Below are 14688 nucleotides of genomic sequence, written 5' to 3'. Positions count from 1 at the left end.
GCTCGTGCTTTATAACCAATTTTACAGTGCCAGCAGCAATAGCTTCACATGATATGTGTGCAGGCATAGAGCAATCTAGATTCCTGCTGCAGATATGTACATCATAAGGTTTTTATGTGGTCACCAAAATTTCGTGTGGATAGATGGCTGTCTTGCTAAAAATATTAACACCGAAAGGTTTAGAAAAAGTACAGTGATGTGAGAGATTTCACAGTAAATAGAAAAACAATTAATAGTTGGCAATTTCGGTCGTTAGAATTTCAGAATTCGATATGACCGGGAGGAGCTACTCTATTTAATGTTTTTCCATGAACCGAAGATCAGACGCTGAACGTTCATGTTTATCGAAAATATCTCTGAAAAAAACGATTACCTAAAAATATTTTTATTCACGCATACGCCACCTTACTTCCTACTAAATCGTCGATGTAATATATTACGACAGGCGCTCGTACTCTTTTACATAATACCAACAAGTTCTTGACCTTAAACATAATCATCTTGAGATAGGGCAGTCCGTTTATATTTGTCAGAATCATATCACATTTTTGTGAACCTTAAACATTTTAAAACTAGCGCATGTTTTATTCTGTATTCATATAAACTTTTCTTAGATGGACATAGATTGCTAATACGTCGATAAATACTGTCTTTATGCAGATTACTAAGATTTCTCTAGGAATGAATGTAGGCGCACTGGTGCCGCATTAACGGCCACACTTTTATATCCCTTACCCTTTCGGTAACGTGAGTTTCAGAAGTTCACCTTTCGTTATCTCAGTCACAAGGGGCTGATGCACATACATAGTTAAGAGTACGCCAACTTGATGACCTAAGTAACGCAAGAACCCGCAACGTTTTTCAATAGCTATAAATGTTTCGTTGCGAATCAAGCGCCCACGCTACTCTGCCACGCGATTTAATCACCTGACAGTTAACATGCGACATATATTTTTCTTTTAAATATCTGGTCCATAAAGAAATACACGGAATCCCCACAATTAATTTAACTTAATCTAGTTTTACATGACATTATTTTTAAGGATTGCATTTCGATCGTCTATCCGTATTAGTCACCCTTCGTTTACCAGTTTGCTATCAAACTTCGAACGTCTGCTCTTTGCAGCTTGAGCTAACTGTTCCCAACTTTACTTCTTCCTGCAGCACAGACAGGACAAAATGCTGTAACACAAACAGAAGGGAAAATGTTCCGTAGTCTCTGTTCGCTTTCTCCAATGGAGAGTCCTTTGTGTACGTTCATCACAGAAGTTTTTCGAGTTTTCTCCAACTAGCCCAGCTCGTGATGGAAGTCAACGATGGAGCACGGTAGTGTCCATACGAAACTGGACGTACTTATCTCACCAGCCACTGTCTGACTATAATTTATGCTGTCGTGCTATTACCCCAGCTTTACGCCATCGTTGAGATTTTTGGCTGTGTTACTACCGTAAATCCCGAACGTGCTCAGAGATGTCGCATTATAGATAAGACACCTTTGTAAGCAAATCCTGATGTAAAAAGTAAGAGAAATGCTGACGACTTGTTTTTTGCTTAAGACTTAAGCATGCCCAATATCGCTTCAAATGAGGAGTTTTTCGGCACTAACGACAGTTAATGACTACGGCGTTCGAACGGATTAAGGCTGGTCTAGGGTAAGTTATACATATCGCAAGAATAGTGATAACAATATCCAGTTTGCTATTCCGTAAACGTAATATTTTTTATTTTAGTTACACGAAAACAACGCGAGTAATTGGTTTGTTAACCTCCAATTTGCTTCAGGAAGTGGCGCATTATACTTAGATTCGTGTTAGACATCGCTTGCCTGTAAATATTTAGAAAAACATCTGAGCATACCTACCAAATACTTATTTAGAAGATAATTATTCCCTGCTTCAACTTGTTCCATAGCCCTCACACGTGTCAGATACTGAGTTAATATTTTTGCAAAAAAAAAAAACAAAAGAAGCTGTATTTCGTGTTATCCTATCAACTTTTTGACACAGTTCTGTGAAAACAAGGTTCGCTATGCCCACCAGCACAGTTGGAGTCTTCACAACTCAATGATCTTGCATTTTGCGTACTATATAGTTACGACCAAACAAAGCGCATTCCTATTACTAACAATGAGAACGCGCTAATTTTCCATTTTTAGCAATAAGAAACGAGCTTATTCTTACGAGTAAGAGAATATTTCAGAAACATCTTACGAATTTAATGTTCTCTTTTAAATATTTTTTTAAAAATATAAATTTTTAAAAAATAAATAAGCTTAATAAACCCTCTGGATACAACTTAAGTTGTATTCAGAGGTTAAATTTAACGGAACTTAAGAGTTAATTCTTCGGTCATGTTAGATGGTTAGTCAGTGGAAGTTTCAAATACGATTACTTAAGCAACTGTTTTCATCCGAGAATTTTTTTAAGGATTCATCAAGGGTACCATCAATTTCTCGCTTAAGATACACGCTGCCGAGAAAATGGAACAGTTTACATAACTACAATACTATAATAAGCTTGTCTTGAAAAGCAGAACATTAATTTATCTTGTTATTGCCTTCTATTTCAAAGATGTCTGAGCCTAAGATTACGCAAAGGAGCTCTTCCTTAAAATGTTCTGAATTTATTACAAGCAATATCGGGTAAATCGGTAAAATGGAGCTCGCGCAATTAAAAATCGAACATTTCTTGAACGCAAAATTTGTAAACCTGTCACCGTGTCTAAGGGGTTTATTTAGAATCAAAAGGAAACTATAAATCTTTCTGATTAAAATACGTTCACACGATATGAATCCCGTGGACCGGAAAACGTAAAAAAAGTTTTAGCTGAAAGGGCAAAACGACTCGGTTCAACTATATTCGAAGCTTTATGCCCGAAAATTGGGAACCCGCAGCTACCTCTGTGTAGCTGATGGCGCTAACTCATAATGTACGTTTCCGTTGTATTATGAACCTTCGTCATTTCATTGTCCTAATAAAATACGCTATTAGCTTAATGATTTTCGACTTTCGGCCGTCTATTTGCTCCTGCTTAGAATCCTTCTCAGACCTCTCAGCTGTCCTTTTAACGTTTAATAGATAATATGTAGACTAAGAAATTGTATAGGCATATAATAAGAAAAGGTTCGCGAAGTGGGAAAGCAGGCAAAAAAAACCCTGAGTACTATGTCGTGCGTTTATCTCATGAAACGAAATAAGTTTGAGCTTCGTTTTTCATCGTCTTGCTCTATTGCGTGCTTCACTCTTTTACTAAACTCCGTGGTGCCCACTAAAAATAATCCATATCTACATACCAAATTGGTAGTAAGTGTGGTGCTTAAATCTATTTTGAGTATTAACACGACGTTAACTCTCGCTAGCTCTAAATTAAATTTAATATAGCCTTAGCCGAATTATATACTTGAAAATAAGTCACATTATTATTTTTGTTTTGCTATGAAAATCAACTGGTGTTATAATTGGCAGATCCCAAATTTGATTAGTATTCTATAATATAACGATTAGTTTACGCTGAAGTAACATTTGTTACGCATATGACCACACGGGATTATAACACGGATCAATAACTCTCGGCGGACTATTACGCTACTGTGCTCTTGCATCACATTTATATATATACATGTTGATACTTACATAGATTTGGCAGAAATTAGGTACTGCCTTGGGAATCAGACTTTTTCGCCTCCAAACTGCGGCACCTACGAAACATCCTGGGGAATGTTTATACATTTATTTGCTAAAAGTTTTCTTCTGGGTAGGCCTCTTAGGGGTTGGCCTTATTCTTGGCACAAGTGAAGACAAGTAAAGTCGTTAGGCTATTTTTTTAATAGAAGGTGCCATGTTTGTGATATACATAGTTGAAACAGAGACCAAGAAAATTCTTTGCAGCCTAGAGGGAATCCTTTCGAAAAATCTTTCTATATTTCTATATAAATATAATTTCAAGTCATCAACGCTGACGAATAGGTTTAAAGCGTCCCCATAGATCTCTCAAACTACAAAGTTCGTTTTAAGTTGAACTCGAGACAAACCCTTTAAGTTGATAAGAACCTCAATCGGCACACTGCCCACCACCATGGACTCTTCAGAGCTCTCTAATGGCTTATTAGCTGCTCCTAATGAGTCTAAAGCGTCAAAGGCTTTCTATTGTTTAGGAAGATCTCTTTCTAACTCACATAAGCTATAGATGGTAATAGTTACTTCTCAAACACATGGCACCAAGAAGTAATAATAATCTGATATCAACATTGCCAAGTGAACCCATGTATAATACGAATTACACCTTACCGTAATAGTAGTATTGAGACCCTACTTACGGAAGATTAGTTTTCCACGCTTAGATTTGAATAGGATCTAAAAAACGAGAAAAAAAAACACATTATTGCGTAGCTATGAACAACATTTTTTTTTACTAAAAAAAAAAGTAGAAATCATTACTCGATTTTCTTTAGATGTAAACTACTTCAAAGGCGCTGCCTTCTGCAATCATCGAGTAGGCAACACTTTCTTTCAAAAAAATCCCAGTTTATTATATATATATGTATATATATATATATATATATATATATATATATATATATATGTATTATCTTGTTTATTACTCATAAATGTATATCACTAAGCATCATTCAAGCAGTTATTTAAACATCTTGTTTAGTTTATTACACAAACACTCTAAGGGATCCGTAACCAGCCGATTCTCACAGAAGCAGATGACACTAAAAAACGAGAGGTACAAGATCGAAGAGTGGATTTTGGTCCCCACTGCTCAACTACCAGAAGCTGGAGAGAAAATTTGTCTCACTATTATAAGTGCAAGGAACACGACACAGAAACAATTACAAGGCGACTAAGAGGACACAGAAGGTAGGACTAGATTAGGCTCAGGTCATCCTATAAAGACCCAAACTGCGCCAACGATTCCGATTGGAGTAATACAGGTCAACTGCGATCCCAGTCGACTTGCTCATGATATGGGGGACGAAATATTGAATAAAAGAAGAGCTTCGTTCACCCTTATAAGCTAAAACCAAGCATAACACTAGTAAGTGGCAGATCAACATGAATTGCAGACAAGCATAGGAACGCTTGCACTAAAGCAGACGGCTTTATCCTAAGAAAAAGCTGAATGGAACTGGAAGGTATCGGGAAGATATATTCTTGCTACATCACGCTGAACTGCATGTTGGAAGAGTACAAATCTTGTTATCTTATGCTCTTAATCCGCAATGCGCCACAGCAAAACAACGTTCTCTTTACAGGAGATTCTAATGCAACGTCAGAAATGCGGGGGTTCTATCAAAACGAACCAAAATGAAAACGTAATGCTGAAATGGCTAGCAAGTACTCAGTGACGAGAAAAACCCATGTGATCGTCATTGCATCGAGAGTCTAACCTCTACAGACATGCTACAACTACCAGTCCTATCCAGAGCTCGAGACAGGCTTGAGAGCACAGCAGCACTGGAAGATGCCTTGAGCAGAGTAATCGGAGAAAACCGCGTCCTCAGGAGCGCTGAAAATCTGCAGCGGAATCTAGGCAAAGTATACGAGGTGGCAAGCGGGGTAATCGATCCCCCAGGAAGGAGAAATCAGTATAACCCATAAACTGGTGGAATCCCTGATTCACGAAAACGTGCAGAAACTGCCAGAAAAGCGACTAAGGGAGCTAGAAGCGGCACGGAAAAAATAGGGGGTCTATTCACGACTGTACCCACGACGCAGGGCGGAGTTCAAGTACGCCATAAACGAAAGCAACAAAATGCTCTTGAGAAAACCTTTTTGCAAAGCTCAAGGATAACCCCTGAGAAAAACTTTATAAGATGATCAGGGAAAAAATAAAGGGATACTTCAAGTTAGGCATGCCAGAAACGGCATAACAGAGAGAGCTACTTCCCTAAGATCAGGACTTCCCACGAATAACAACGGATCCAGAGAACGAGATATCAGCATGATCCAAATTCTCAGGGAAGCAGAGCGAATCAAGCAAAGGAAAGCGTCCGGACCTAGCGATATCCCTGCCTCCGGCTGTAAGAATTCCAGTAACCACATACAATAGTCATAAATATTATCCACGAAGCTTTGCTCTCGGCTGCCCAAAAGGAGGCAAAAGTGGTACCCATTACAAGAGGAGATGGAGGGTGTGGTTCGATCTACTTGATAAGATTTCTGGCATAAGGCTTCAAAGCAATTACCGAAGACAGGCTGCTATAATCTGCTAAGGAACATTGATTGAGGAAGATTGATGTCTTCCTGATGGTTCTATTTCCGCAAGAGTCGCTTAGTCTTGATGGCGGCTATAGATAAAGTAATGACTAAGGCTTAGCTCCTACATGACTCAACTCTCAAGACTTGAAAAGTATTCATGGACCTCCAGAATTTTTTCAACAGGTTTCCGTTGAAAGTAACACTTGAAACAATGATTAGGAAAACTATACCGCATCGCATCTAGTTACCTAAAGGACAGAATGGTAATGGAATCATTTTTCCAATAAGAGCGCCCCAAGGCTCTCTATTAGGCCCACTTCTATGAAACACGGCCTTCGACAGTGTCCTGCAAATTCTTTTAAACGGAATAGAGCTCATGGCGTATACAAAAGGTTTGGCCGTTACGACACAGACAAAAACTGCTACGGAAGTGAAACTACATGCCAATAGGATAGTAAGCGTAATTTCATAACGGATGACGCAAATGGGCTGGGGAAGCGCGAGGGCATCTTGCTTACAGGAAGAAAACACGTGCAGGGAATCTATCTCTACCTAATGGACTGACAGATTAGGAAGCAAAAGAGTGTTTGACGTCAGGAGGTATACCTGAGCAAAGAATTTCGTGAGTGTCTCCATGCTGAGGAAAAAAGGGCAAACGTTGTACCGAGAATCCTGCCCAATGTATATGGTCTAAGAGGGGCGAGCAGACGAGGGTTTCTGATGTCGATCGCTGAGTCAACAGCAATCCTCAATTCTCCGGTTTTATTCACAGGTGGACTATTACGTAACACAGATCATTACGGGCCATGGGGATTTTCGGTTCTACACACACAAGATTGAAAAAGCCCCATCTCGCATACGTGTCCTTTGCGACCAAAGGGCAGAGGACGACTCTGCCCTCTGATCTGTCTACAAGTGACTAATCTGTCCCAGTTTCGAGACTATAAGACTAAGAGTTTGGAACAAGGTTTTGACTAGGTGAAACAAAGTGGGTACAAAACAAGAATCCTTCCTGAATTGCCTAGAGCACGACCAGCGGAACTTGTGGAGCTTATGTGCGCTATCACCGAAGAGTGGAAATTCAGAGTGATCACAGCAGAAAAGAGGTCTTAATGGAAAAGTAGTGTCTTGGCTTGCACCGGAGTCTAAGATTCATTTCGGAGACTACAGAAGAAGCCGAAAACGCGACTAAAGTTTCGGGTTTACAGATGTTGGAATATAGGGCGTCCGAGGAGGTCGGGAACCTAATGGCGGCCGCGACCATTTGATGTACAAGTACGTACCACTTCTTCTGACAGGTCATATGCTATGAGAGGGTGCGTTAGTCGATATTAGCTTTGATGGAATCAGCTGCATCTGTCGAGGTTAAGAGCGATACTGAGTGTCCATTTATCCTTCGGCTTAAACTGTTTGCGCCGAAGTATTAACTCTGTCTCCTAAGAGTGGGATCGAGTAGAGGTACTTACAGTACTAATAATTTCCGGAAACCAACGTCGATATTTATAACCATATAAAATCGAAAATACCGCATTACCTTTTACACATTTCTGGCGCCTGATATATCGATGCTGTCCATGTAAATCTGCATTTTCTCAATCCCAAATTTTAATATAAATAGAAATTTGAACGACAGTGTACAAGTATTTAAGTAACGTCAATTATATTGAAGACACTGTTTTCAGTAGCATAAGTGTTATACACTCACGTGTAGGAATCAGAAAGTGGCTCATTTTCTTCTTGTTTCACATGCGGTATTTGGGACGTTAGACGTTACCTCAGACGGCCAACACGAAACGTGATGAACGCGGGCAATGTGGAGATTACCTGTGTAGCAACCAATCTTGTTGAAAATTAGGCAGTGACTAACAGGTTACAACATTTGGCCCTTGGCTAAGTTCGTGTATACAGTAAGCAGTCAGAGGCTCATTTCGGCCCCAAAGCCGCTAGCAGCACGCCTATATTTGATCCAAGCTAAACTAGGGCTGGTGTTTACGTAAGTCAAACAATTGGAAGAAGAACTATTCGAGTTAACTCACTAACAGTACGCCAAAACGACTGAAATTAAAGGAAGCACATACAGAGCATAAATTAGACGTACGCATCCGATAGCAGAGCAACAGATTGCTTTATTGTATCTGACAGTTATAGGACAATATAGTTAGTAATAGGTTTACAGTAATATAAAATATCTTGATGAATTTACGGCTGAATCTTCATCCATTCTCTGATTGCTTTGAGTCCGTAAATTGTACATCCTGGCTGAGAAAAAGAGTTATCTAGGTATACGGGTTTAGTAATAGGTGCTTTAACGAAGCAGCACTCTGTCATAGCAGCGCTTTCTTCTATGATGATCGTGTGATCATATAGAGTACTAATAAGCTGAGCGAACTTTCAGCTCAGTTATATACCTTGGGTATGAGACTCCTATCTTCGTAGATTAATTTTAGTCGTTCAAATCACGGTAGTACATTTCACCTGGATTGCCGTAATTAGAGTGCCGTATCGTTAGCATATAAATCTTTAATTGGTCGACTGGCAGCGGGGCGTTTGCGTGCTTCTACAATAAACTATTATATATAGTTTTTGGTCAAAATAAAGTCCAAGCAATTTACTTCATAAATCCAAAAATGATATTTGGTATCTGAAATTTAACTAAAATAGCGTGTTTTATTAACAAGTGAAAAACATTACCAACATACAAATATCATGAAAGTCTTCGTGACATCATTCACTAAGAAGCCGTCCATAGTTGCACGTCGTTTGTTTGAAATTTATAGAACAACAGTTTACTTTTAGACAAGAGGAAAGAGCAACCGTATGTGCGAACAAAAGAATTCTGTTTTTCTGGCAATAATAATCACGCTCTTTGATATATTACTCGTCTTTTTTTACACAACAGATTACTACACACCCTGACCCGAAATACATCTTCCGTCAGCTCTGATGTACAGTTTGTTTGGTCAAATGCAAATATATTTGTTCTTCCTTCGGCTATTTTTAATATATTCTGACAAAAATGTTGATTCCTTCTTACTGGATACCGTAGGAAATTATTTGCGAAAGCCTAAGATGAGGCGTGGAAGGAAATAATGGTCTGTTTGTAAACGTGCTTTGCGCTGTTATAGGAGCATCTTGACGGCCTACATTAGACGACAATATTACTACTACTACTATACTAACGGCAAAAAGCGACAAGGTCGTGGGATAAATATATTACTACTATTAGTGTTCCTTCGGCTGTCTATAGATATTTAGCGAATCGAAAGATTTAAGCAACTTTCAAATAATGTAAAAGAAAGAAAGAAAGAAAGAAGGTATATGTTTTGGTAAGATGTAGTCTTCCCGTTATTTTTGTCAGCACTTCGCGTGCCTCTACTTTACATAAAGGACATGTTACGCTACCTATCGTCTTTTAAGGCATGAAATGAGCCAAATACTACGGACTAAGATTTGATAGGTATAGGGGCTTAAACCATTACCTGATTCTGTTTGCTTGAAACGTTGCAGAAGTGTCGTGCGTTGTGCCCGAGCAACCATGGTATCTGTTGTTGAATTCCGCGCCATACATCTGCAGGAAGTCGGGACCCCTGCTAATATTGGTTGTTGGTTGTCTTCCGCAATACTTCGCGATAACAAATACTCCTGATGTTCATCAAGAGTTCACCCTAGATGTTGGGCACTATGTGCCGTTCGACGTTATCTTCTCACTCGCGTAATGTGATGCTTATTATGTGTTACTTACTAATCCTTTAGCAAACGTATACTCACCCTAACCTAAAACCTACCCGCGATGCGCTGAGTTTTGACATCTCTATTGATTGACAATATGAACGCTAATGGTCATACATCCGAAACATAATCTAAGATTGGCGTGCAGTTTAAATCATCGTAGCCTCAAAACGGAACCCAAAGTCTGTTTTTTTTTTGTCAATGATTGCATGTATAAGAACGTTTTAATCGAATAATGAAAGTTGACAGGCCAGCTGGGTCACCTGCTAAATTAAGCGAAGGCTACCAAAGACAGAGGGAATCAACCCCAGAAACTGCCTGCAACAGACGGGTTTTTCTCGATGCTTTCCTGTCGAAAGCTATTGCGGCTGTTTTCCAGTCCTATGTGAGATTTTATGGTGACTTTGGGTCATAATTTATGATTTTTTTTCAAATAATGTATCTTTCTAGCTATTTTTCTCATGGTTATATATCTAGCGCGTTGAATATTTGAGTAGAGATATCTTCTTGCTCTGAACTTTAACACTAATAAGAACCAGCAATATGCATATAATTTACAAACTTATTATATACGACATACACAAAAATACGCTTTATGAGGTACACAATACCGTGTTGCAAGTCAGTTTCTAACAGAGATTCGCAAGAATCCGCAATTATATAGCATCATCATTGCCTCGTTGTATGGACTGCGAATACAGGGCTAAGGAAAATAGAAGGAACGAGATACGTCTGTTTACCTATCGTATATTTTTTTCTCTTATTTATCGAATAACTGAGGCAATTGCCGGTTAAAACGCCTGCTAAACATGCTAAAGTTGTGTATGAGGTGAAAATGGCTGATCGACGCCTGGGTTACGTGTCGTATGATGATCACGATAGAAATGTATGGATTGATGTCTACAGCACATTACAAAAGCACATCAGTTACCAGGCAATAAGATTTATATGGTAAGGTTCTTTCATATATGTATGACAACAAGACACATCACTGTTCGCGTTTACCAGCGTTGTTCTACAGAGTTACGGGTAAAATTTGGCAACTTTCTTTATTCACGTAACTTGTGTAGTATATGTTGTTAGCGCGATTTGAAGCTACGATTTCTCGTTTTGTTCAAACCAGAGGCTTAGTCATCCAAGCTATTGCATCGACACATAGAACAGCGTAGGGAAAAGCGCTATTTGTATCATGCCTTGTGGTCTAGACGCCCTAGTTGTTTATTTGGCATTTTAAGAAAGTTAATTTATTATACCTTAAATATATCGTAAAAAATTATACTTTATCTTTTTTTTTTTTACTTATAATTGAAGATTTTTCCACGCCTCGAGAAGCGGCCTGTTCTTCTCTGGTAGTATCACAAAGGGTATTTAAAACAGTGTCCTGTACTGAGCAAAAGGAGCAACGTATGCTTTGTTTACAAGATATGAGCCTTTTCTTAGCACGTCTTAGGGGTAAAGTCAGCATTGAGGGATTTATGTTTTGTGTGTCCCATAACACACGTTACACATTTTTATTGGTATTACGTGTATGTTGGCCGTGAAATTACGCAAGTAGGTTAGCTAGATTGCGAGCGACCTTTCAAATCTTGGATTATTTAAAAAAAAATGTACGAGCTGCATCTTTACAAACTAAAGATTAGTTCACTATTTCAGTAGCTCTACTCCTAAAACTCTGAACATTTTTCAGTAGTCCAATACAAGCACAGGGTGTATCGTTTACGTAAACATTCCTAAGTCCTAAACCATACGGGTAAGTTCTGGAATATTCTTAGTCGAAATTTAAAATAACAGACATGACGAATCCGAAATCACCCTTATTTTCATATAACTACCATTCATATACAGATGACATGAAATAGTAGAGTCTATTCGGTTCCATTTTCTAAATTAAGGCAACACTTTCACATGGTCACGTATTACTTCTAAACTTCGTTCAAATCTGACGACATACCCAAAACGTATATTAACAATCTCGAAACATTCTGTACGTTCAACCTTTTCAATCTTTTAAAATAACTGTCTAATTATACTGTACAACAATGATGGACTAAACCGAAAATTGTTTATTAAAAAAAGCCTGATTTGCCATTAGTTGGAAATCCAAGATCCTTCACTAAACATTGCGTTCAATTAGGTCAGCGTTAGAGATAGATATTTCTATGTACATATTCTAGGTCGTCTTGTTCAAGATCAAGACGGTACAAAGATTAAATTTTAAGGTAAACAGCTCTAATGTTGAGAGTGGACGGGATTAGGACTAGTAGCATCAACATCTGAAGCGCCTAATGCTTTATGGCATAAGAATAAGCAGATCTATATATATGCACCGGTTACGATGTTGCGGTATAAGCACTCCATTTTATGATATTCATCTAATTGCAGTCCAATAATGTTGCTAAAGTGCTGAAAAATCGTTTCCTTCTCCCTGTTTGCTTCCATACGGCCCATTTTAATGCCAGGAAATATGTCTCGGAATCTGTATTTACAGTATCTCGAAGTTATTGATATTACCAAAGTTAGCGGTAGTTCCCTCTACGTTATCGTTATGGGTGCAACGAAACCTGCTTCGCAGATGGCTACACTCACTTACGTGCAGAGCGTACAAGAATACGATTGAAGCCACGTTTTACGCTAAAGGCTGGCCTTACCTCAACGGAGCTGCCGTCAGTAAAGGCCAAATAGCCTTCGATGGTTTTTGATGGAAAGCTTTGAAATAAAGTTTCGACGTCTACCGTTGTTTACTGCTGCTGACCGCAGGATGAATTGCGACTACCCTTCTGTTTAGTCAATAAATAATAACTTTTTCTAGTTATCTTTCTGGATACAGTCGATGGCCGCACTCAGTGTATGCAGTTTATGTGTTCGTGGTTTCACTTGAACCTTAAAAGCGTCCCAACAAGATCGCAACACTTATATAATCCATAAAGCAGAACACAGCACCGTTCAGTTCTTAAAGGAATATCTCCAGGCGTTTCTTTGTTTACTTTTGAGCAGACGTGGTTGTATTGATATATCGCAATTCAAATAAATCTATGTATTTACTATTTAAAATAAGTAATTATTCCCGTATCTTTACGCCTGTTTTGAATCAATCAACGAAACATGAAATTAGCATATCCATATTTTGAAATAATTACAGACTTCATTAAGAGATAACTATTAACATACCTGCGCTTATATTATATGTAAATATATTCAGTCTAGCTCTGATAAGGTTTAAAGACTCTAACTTTTCAGATGCCTAGTTTTTGTAAACTTTTTGTCAATCTTTCTAAGGTCACTAGTGCTTTTTTCTCAGTGCCATGTTCGATATAATCAATTGCTCGCTATAATCAACCAACAGATATCAGCCTTCATAGCATGTGACTTATCTACGAGCAGCTTTTATGTATGTGCTACAACCGCTGCGCGTGTGGTGAACACTAATCCCACGCACGTCCGAGGAGCTCTATATGTCATTTGCATATTGCTTTCTATGCAGACCGACACATCGGGTTTGCATCAGTGTAACCAATAACGGATTTTCATGGGTAACTTATAAGCTCTCCCCTCGTGTCAACCCCCTTTTTCAGTTCTGTACGATGATTACATATGCAATCATAGAAAGAACGAAAATATTGTGCCTTAAAGACGTTCTCGCTAGCCCAAAACTTGCTTCTGGTCGGCCCACTCTGATGCATTTCTAATCTAGTCTTATACGGACTGGTGACATACACGATACGCCATCGTACGAATTAACCAGGATAACCAGGATCATAGTTTAGAATTCTATCGTTCGCGGTCCAAGTTGAGATGATTCGTCAATAGTAAAAATGGAAGATATTACGCCCTTATCAAGGCGCGATGCAATTGTAATCCGTAATGTAGACATTTGATAATAATCTGTCCTAGACGTCGATCTCTCGTAACGTTTAAGTGAATTCCATTGTTTTTTTCCAGTTTCGAAGATAAACATTTGCACTTAACAGTGGTCACCTTAGCGCCTTTGGTTACAGAAAATGTCGCATATATGTTAGACTTACTGTCTACTCTATAATACGGCTTGAGTTCATTGCAAATAAGATGTCGTCGATTCGTTCGTATTGGTGTTCGATATTGTTCCTTCATCCATGCAACAATATTAATAATCGTGCGTCCATCACGCCGCTGTCTGTGGTACATGATGTGGTTGAGGCTCACTGAGTTGGGGTAGTCTGACAATTTGACGGAATTACAGATACACTGATCGAATTTCGATCTTCTATACTTAAGAAGAGAACCTACGAAGTTTTTGGGATGATCGTGCTGAGCTCGGACTGGTATACGAAACGTCGTACACAACTTGTCCCGGTCGGTCGAAAGATCATTTTGAAGCAATGAATTGATCTCTCCATTTTCTACAGTCGAAACATAAACTGAAGCTTCGCTTGTTGACGATCCTGACAAGTCTAGCGTCTTCGTATCTCATTCTTACAAAGTGCTTTAACACTACGTGTATATGGGCATGCCAGCGGTGCTAACCTGACGACAGCCGAATGGTCGTAAACTGTAAATGTTCGGGGCGGTGTGACCTGAGCGGCGAATGTATGTCTCCAAGCGTATCACCATGGTAAATAAACCAAACAAGCATGCTGCCACGCTGGTTCAAATCGAAGTGAAGGCGAAAATTATTACCAGAAATTAATATCTGTCTGGTTCCAATACCGTTTTTGAGATACGTTGGAGAAATTCTAATAACGTCTAGTAAGATCTAGTTCGTTTAGGCGCCTAATTG

General features: G+C 38.8%; 1 protein-coding gene and 1 long non-coding RNA gene across 5 annotated transcripts in view; one reads left to right on the top strand and one right to left on the bottom strand.

Annotated features, from left to right (window-relative positions):
• CASK (peripheral plasma membrane protein CASK) overlaps positions 1-14688 on the top strand; it is a 318301-nt gene that overhangs the window by 13216 nt on the left and 290397 nt on the right. For 2 of the 4 annotated variants that reach the window (XM_086971260.1, XM_086971261.1), the window contains exon 2: positions 9714-9918. The exons of the other annotated variants lie outside the window; for them this stretch is intronic. The gene's annotated coding sequence lies outside the window, so the exon portion shown is untranslated. The remainder of the gene's footprint in view (positions 1-9713; positions 9919-14688) is intronic. 4 annotated transcript variants of the gene reach the window in all.
• LOC111267329 (uncharacterized) lies at positions 858-9765 on the bottom strand. The gene is made up of 5 exons (XR_002684536.2): positions 9686-9765; positions 7912-8030; positions 4316-4352; positions 3633-3709; positions 858-1825 (listed from the first exon to the last, which is right to left on the bottom strand). It is a non-coding gene; the product is annotated as an uncharacterized LOC111267329 (long non-coding RNA).

This window comes from Varroa jacobsoni, unplaced genomic scaffold, assembly GCF_002532875.2.
Source record: "Varroa jacobsoni isolate VJ856 unplaced genomic scaffold, vjacob_1.0 scaffold_1170, whole genome shotgun sequence".
Classification (NCBI taxonomy): Eukaryota; Metazoa; Arthropoda; class Arachnida; order Mesostigmata; family Varroidae; genus Varroa; species Varroa jacobsoni.
This window is presented reverse-complemented; position numbering and strand designations above follow the sequence as displayed.